Source organism: Alosa alosa, chromosome 15 (genome assembly GCF_017589495.1).
Source record: "Alosa alosa isolate M-15738 ecotype Scorff River chromosome 15, AALO_Geno_1.1, whole genome shotgun sequence".
Classification (NCBI taxonomy): domain Eukaryota; kingdom Metazoa; phylum Chordata; class Actinopteri; order Clupeiformes; family Clupeidae; genus Alosa; species Alosa alosa.
Window position 1 is genome coordinate 31,487,963 of NC_063203.1, and position 7,500 is coordinate 31,495,462.

The 7,500-nt window shown below is 39.5% G+C and overlaps 1 protein-coding gene across 1 annotated transcript in view; it reads left to right on the forward strand.

Moving 5' to 3' along the window:
• clpb (caseinolytic mitochondrial matrix peptidase chaperone subunit B) overlaps positions 1-7,500 on the forward strand; it is a 44,766-nt gene that overhangs the window by 26,665 nt on the left and 10,601 nt on the right.

Here is a 7,500-nt window from a genome sequence, read left to right on the forward strand (position 1 = left end):
TCTATGGACATGGCAGATAGACCGCGGCACATTCTAGTTAACTGGGGGGCCAGATCCGCGCAGCGCTGCAAGACCAAAACTGCTGATTTGACGAAGTCAGGGAATGCCTTTGTCTTGTTACCCTCTCTTTACACTTTTAACGTTTTAAATCTGGTCGCGTTAACCTCTCTTTACACCAGGGGTCTCAAACACCCGGCCCAATTCCGGCCCGCGACGTATGACAAAATAATAATGTAATCCGGCCCTTGAGGCTATTTAATTGCGACAAACAACGATACTGATTAAAATAGGCGATAGATCCAGGTACGGTGACAAATCTCATTTGTAGGCCTACTCTGCTCCACTATGTGCAAGACATCCAGAGCTTGATTCAAACCCCAAAATGCTGCAGAAAAGCAGGAAATACTTGTATTACACGCGAGAAACACAAAGACGTGCATATGTAATGACGCTGAAGCGATGCAGGCCATAGTGTTGCAGAAATTGAAGCAGAAATTAAGCAGAAACAGGCCTACACCAAATGTTGAAAACGCTCACGCGTGTGGTGAAGTCTTAGGTAAGCTATGTTATTCACCTATTTTAAATCTGAAGGAGAATATCCTTTTGGAGATTATGATCGATCGTCTATGACAGTGATAGTCACGGTCGTCTCTGTGAATGGAGGTGCGTATACAACGGTGTCCACTAAGCATACCATGCTTGTTTTCGACCCTCTGCCCAACATAGCTTGGAGGTTGCAGTGGTAATCGTGATGATAGTGTCCGTAATGGATGTGGTACAGACAGCAGGGCTAGTAAAAATAGGGGCTCTAAAGAACTACAAAGTCACCCGCAATATGATGCGAACTTCTGGGTACTGCAGATTACCCGCTGATAGGAACTGTTTGACCAGAATACTTTATTGTAGGCCTATATTGTAGTAATCTATTACTAAACCACAACATCTTAGGTGTTGGTATACATCTTAGGTGTTACATCTTAGGTGTTACATCTTACTTTTCTCATCTGTTGTTCCTCGTTGGTGGAACACACTGCCAGTTCCTACAAGGGCAGGGACATCCTTTTCCACCTTCAAAAAACTCCTGAAGACCCAGCTCTTTAGAGAACATCTACTCTCATAGCAACACTTACAACAAGTCTTACTGATCCTAGCACTCACCAGCCGTTTTAAACTGACAAGTAACTGCTAAAAACAGCACTCACCAACGCACTTATTCTTACTGTACTCTAATGTTTTTTTGAAACTGTCCTAAAATTGTGAGAATTGTTCTAAAATTTACTGTTTACCATGTTGTTAGTCGCTTTGGTTAAAAAGCGTCAGCCAAATGTAATGTAATGTAATGTAATGTAATGTTTTCCTGTTAATTTGTTATGTGGGTAATATGAAAAAAGGAAAGTAAACCTGCTTAAATATGTTCATCCAGTATTTACTGAAAGGTGCATAATTTGAGGTGCTTGCCATCCAGTGACAAATTAGATGGGTAAATTTACCCCCTTCATAAACTTTTGTTTTACTCAAAAAATGTTACATTTACAGTAGGACTTTATCTCTGACCACTTTCAAGCCATGGCCTTTTGAAATTTTGATATAAAAATCCAATGGTGTTGCTTTCTTAACCCTGATGCCTAGTTTGCCAGGATTAAAAAAGTTATGAGAGGAAATATTTTTATTTGGTGTGAAACACACACACATACCTGTTTTTATGTTTTTCATTTATTTTATAATTTGTATTAATATTTATTTTATCATTATTTTATTTATAAGCTAAGGTTGTTAGCACAGGTGTCTAAAACTAGATAAAAACACTTGCACTTTCTGTTTGCAGTTTTGTGTGGTATTTGAAAAAAAGAACATTGCATTTTCAGAAATAGCCGGCCCTCCAATCAGATGACGTTGGCAGAATTGGCCCCCAGCTCTTTTTAGTTTGAGACCCCTGCTTTACACTTTTAAAGTTTTAAATCTTGTTGCGTTAACCTCTCTTTACACTTTTAACGTTTTAAATCTGGTCGTGTTAACCTCTCTTTACACTTTTAACGTTTTAAAGTCATCAACTTCCTGAAGTTTTGGTGATTCCCGGGACATCAACACAGGAAATGAAAATGAAAATGAAAATGCAACAATATTTAATCGCCGGGATTCTCCAACTATATAATATCGCCGGGATTCTCCAACTATATAATATCGCCGGGATTCTCCAACTATATAATATCGCCAGGATTCTCCATATCCTCCATTTCATTTTCGATTTTAAAGTAACGATTTGATTTTCAATCTTTTTTAATATGACTATTAATCTTTATGTTACTCTTTTGGCCTTTTCGTACTCTGTTTCGGGGGGGCTTTTATTTTTCCTACCGCGAGGTTGTAAACAGAACAGACATTAAACATAGACGTGAACTTAGTGAAATGAAACAACACAGAATGATAATTTGTTTGTTTCAGCACACTCCAAAGAGACCAAGGTTAGTGTTCATGGAATATGCACTTATGCCTTAAAGTAAGTTTGGACTGTAACTAGATCATCTTTTCACTTGCAAAGTTAAGTAAGTTAGTATTAGCCCTCCTGCTGTGTTCGCGGTCAAATGTGACCGATTGACTATTCTTTTCTCTCAAAAATATTGTTAACTTATTCTGACTTCCATGAGGCTTCATGACTCTGACTGACTCTGTTGCCTACTGATCAGATGGACTGTATGTGTGCTTCTGTACATTAAAACACACACACACACACACACACACACACACACACACACACACACACACACTGCCCCTCTTTGCTTCTATGCCAGCCTCCACTAACCCTGACTTTCCCCAATAAAATCTTCCCCTTTCTGACTTGCATGAGCTCAGGTCAGTGAGGCCTGCAGGCCATAAATAGCAAATGGAAGGTCAAAACTGGTTATAATAAAACATAAGTTGATACAAAGGTCTATCACAAAAATAGATGATGGGTCATTCCACGTCAATTCAACCAGGACCCACGCACTTAGGTCTCAAAAAATGCTGAAAAAATTACCAGGTGTACCTATGTTACCCAGGAGACACACTGTAAAATTACTTTTGTGTAAGATCAATACTTTCCAAGATACAGCCAATTTTACAGGGGGAGGGGGGTGCCGATTTTGTCCGGCCTCTTTTTTTTGTTCACAAGCCCATAGCGCAAGAACTAAACCATGTAGGATGCTCAAATTTTGCATGCAGGTACATAAATAGGAATAGCATGTAGCAAAATCGGCATGTTTGGTCTGGATGATCCTGCATTGGTCATAGCTGTCCCTCAAAGTTGATCAAACTTTTATTGGAGATTTTGGCTGGGCTCTGTTTAGGATATATAAAAAACCCTGACCCGCGCATCACTATTGCTTACTGTGTCATGCCTCTGCTGAGAAAACAAACAGATTGCCAGATCTTGTAAGTTTCAGCTGTAACATAGAAACATATTACTAGCTTACTCACACGTTCAATGATAGGGAACAAACTACTCACAGAATGATAAGAAAGACGTGATTCATAGCTCAAAACCCGTTGCCACTGTCATTATATTTTTGCAGCGGTCATTATTGCAAAGACCCTTGATTACTGACCAAGATAGAGCAACATAATTCTTTCTGCTTCAACAGTGATTATAGGCTACAAAATAATTGGACCTGTCGCCACCTGACGTCATAAATGTTGGAAGTATGCGAAAGAGAATGTAATATAAACCCTATTAGAAAGTCAGTTTCTGGTTTAGTATAACCTTAATATTCTATATTAAGTTTCTTTGATGAAAAATGGTGTTACTGTTATATAGGCCTACACAGTTGCAACTTGCCATAATAGTCCAGACGAAATAAAGATATGCCGTTTAACAGATTATTCATTATCAAGGAGAGCAAACTTTTAAACTGACTGAGTGGCTGACGTAGATGTCCGTGGCAAAATGGAGCCTACAGTAGGATGATCTGTTACAGGCTTAGATTTGACTTGAATAATATTATTAATTATGACCGCCCGGCAGCTGCCGGGCGATCATATAGGTTTAGTCAGATTTTTTTTTTTTTTTTTTTTTTTTTTTTTTTTTCATGCCCAAATTTCCGTCAATGATTCCCGGGACACTGAAAGACCCGGGGTACCGCGAAACTTGGTGGACATGTAACCCCACATGGATAGCATGGAACCATCGTTTTCGTTTGATCTGTAGCCCCTCCGCTGAATTGGACCCCCGAAAGGAGGGTAGGGCAGACACAGTTTTCTGTGAATATCTCAAAACCGTGGGGTTTAGGAGGACCATTTTTTTTTGTATGTTGATCTCAAGGGGCCATGTCAACCCATTCCATAACCACTCATTTCATGTATAAAAGCACCCTAGTTAAACACAAAAAAAGCAAAATGAGGTGGTGTAATTGAAGGTATCTGTGACCTAACATAGTCAAAACTGCACAAAATTGGAAGTGTAGGATCATTATGACACCCCTATGTATGCACGCCAAGTTTTGTGGAATTCCGTTCATGGGGGGCCACACAATAAATTAATTTATGTTACTATACACCAACTGGCCTGTAGGTGGCGGAGACAGTTTTCTGTGAATATCTCGAGAACCGTAGGGGCCTAGGAGGTCCACCTTTTTTTGTATGTTGGTCTTAAGGGGCATGTCAACCCATCCCATTACCACTTATTTCATGTATAAGCCCACCTAGTTAAAAATTAAAAAAGCAAAAAATGGTCAAAGCTGCCGCGAAATTAAAAAGAGTAGGATCATTATGACACCCTCTGAATGCATGCCAAGTTTTGTGTACTTTCGTTCATGGGGGCCTTACAATAAAATAATTTATGTGTACATTTAGTGGCGTTACACCAACAAAGGATTCGGGACACTGAAAGACCGGGGGTACACAAAACTTGGTGAGCATGTACCCCACATGGATAGCATGGAACCGTCATTTTTCGTTTTCATCTGCAGCCCCCCCGCTGGACTGGACCCCCCGAAAGGAGGGTAGGGCAGACACAGTTCTCTGTGAATCTTTTATGGTATGTTGGTCTCAAGGGCCCACATCAACCTGGCTCATAATCACTCATTTGTGATTTGCCCCCCCCCCGGTAAAAATGAAAATCAGTAGGATTAAAAGAAAGCCAAAATAAATATTCATCATCATCATCATGGCTGCATTTTCAGTATTGGCGAGAAGTAGTCGTTTGTCCACTAGATGGCGCATCGTTGCAGTGAGACGTAATTTTGTTGGAAGTTAAAAAGTGGGTTGGAAAAAAACAATGGGCGCTTCATACAAGGACTGTAATTTACCGCCAGCGAACATCTAATAAGGATAGGGCGATGTTCACATGAAGTGTAATTCCCATTTCTTCTTGAAGCCGAAATAAATCTAAGGATGTTTATCGGACATGCTTGGTTTTTACTGCAGGTACGTTAATCTTGTAATATCAATAAGGACCTAGGTAATGTTACCGTTAGCGTGATGGAGGCATTTGATTTATTGCATTTGTAGAAAACTATAAATGCGGTTATACCAAGCAAATGTATAGCAGCACTGTTTGTATCTTTTAGACTGTCATTTATTGCCGCGTGCTACAAAATCATTCTGTGCAATGGAAGATTTACCAACGTTACACCGGTCTGATACAGTTTTGCCTATACATGCGTGAGACTGAGATGCCTGTTTATTTTGTTTTAAGTCGTGCAGGGTGTGAGGGGAATCGATGTGCTTTGATTACAGCTTGGTAGTTGTAGTCTGTGAAATTAAAAAGCATGTGTGTGTGAAGTATCCAAACAATGACACCTTCATTTCATTATGGCTGCTTTAGCAAATCACCTTAAGCTACTGTGTAGTGGGTCTCATTTAGAAGTGGCTACTTCATTCCGGCTTTCCTTGACTCATGGAGCTGCGTGAATGTTATTACAACTTTTAAGCCCGATATGACAGTTTAAGTCCGGCTTGATACTGTAAAGGCGTAAGCCATTGGTTTCAAAGGAGATTTTATTTGTGTCGCCAGCATAGCCTATTGACAATTTATGTTGTCAATAGGCCTACCTTATTATCCTACCTGTAGCTTAGGGAAGCTAACAACTTTCTATTAGGATCTAGTTTGTTAGTTACCGTTTTGTCATAACTCCCTGATGCATTTTGCATTTAGAATAGCCAGATGCGTGTATATCTCAATCGGAAAATTAAACAATATCGGTGCCTATGGACTAGGCTGGGTGAACCCAGCCTGATCTGCCCGCTATTTATTTTTGATTTCTTAAAAGATTGAGCTTGGTCTGATGAAAGCCAGACTAGCCATGGACCTCAGTTAAACAATGCAAGGGAACATGAATCAGCCTATATTTGCACTAACAATAACGGACAAAAGCTTTTCAACTTTGGCCCGTTAAAATGTGTATGAACAGTCTAGCGGCGCATTTCATCAAGGCCCATTTGGACATGTCAGTTATTTGCACCACTGGTTAGATGTAAAACAGCATTTCGTTTCAGACTAGGCTACTGTTACTTAATTTGTGCATTAACAATAACGTTTCAGACTACTGTTACTTAATTTGTGCATTGACAATAAAAAATATTACATGAACTAAAGATGACTAAAATCTTATGTAGAAGAAGAAACATTCACAAAAATCCATCCATCCAAAAAATGACCTTTGTTTTGATAGCTGTTGAAAACGGCATGGAACTGACAGAGATGTTTTTGTTTATAAATACATAAAAATAAATAAATAAATAAATAACATTATGCTGATACCTTTTGCTTTTCCCAAATACAATGTAGCCTACAGGTAAGTGACCTTTCATCAATCCAGTTGCAATGGATGAACTGTGATGAACTGCCCTACTTGTGATTGTTTAGAGATTTTAAAGGTTTTATAACAATTCTACATCTTCTTTGGCTATTCTACAATCCTATTCACCTTTTCAGCACCAGTAGGGTACTTTCTGTGCAGCCGCGCACACACTCAGGCATGCCAAACAAGCATACAAAAAGTTTCAAGAGTGGGGATGGGTAAAATATGGAGACAAATTGAAGTGTGATTTATTTTCGCCGAGCGAATGTACAGGACTGAGCGGCGGTCATATTTTGTACCGCTATGCGGTACATCTAGTTATTCTATCCAATCTGAGTAATTTATTCCACGTCTCCACCTGTGATGTGGATTACTTCCTACTTCAGTCCGAGACCGTTTTAAATGAAAGTCCGGCGAGTCTGATTTACGCTTACAGTTACCCTTATGAAGACGAATGAAGAAGCAGTAGCCTTAGCATACTGTCCACCAAATGAAGAAGCAGTAGCCTTAGCATACTGTCCACCAAATGAAGAAGCAGTAGCCTTAGCATACTGTCCACCAAATGAAGACAGCTTTGTTAAGTAGCCTATGGATTGCAGCATATTGTCCACCAAATGAAGAAGCTTTATTTAGTAGCCTATGGATTGTAGCATTCTGTCCACCAAATGAAGACAGCAACAAGCAGCATAAGCAACATAAACAATCAGCAACTGTGTGTCTATTG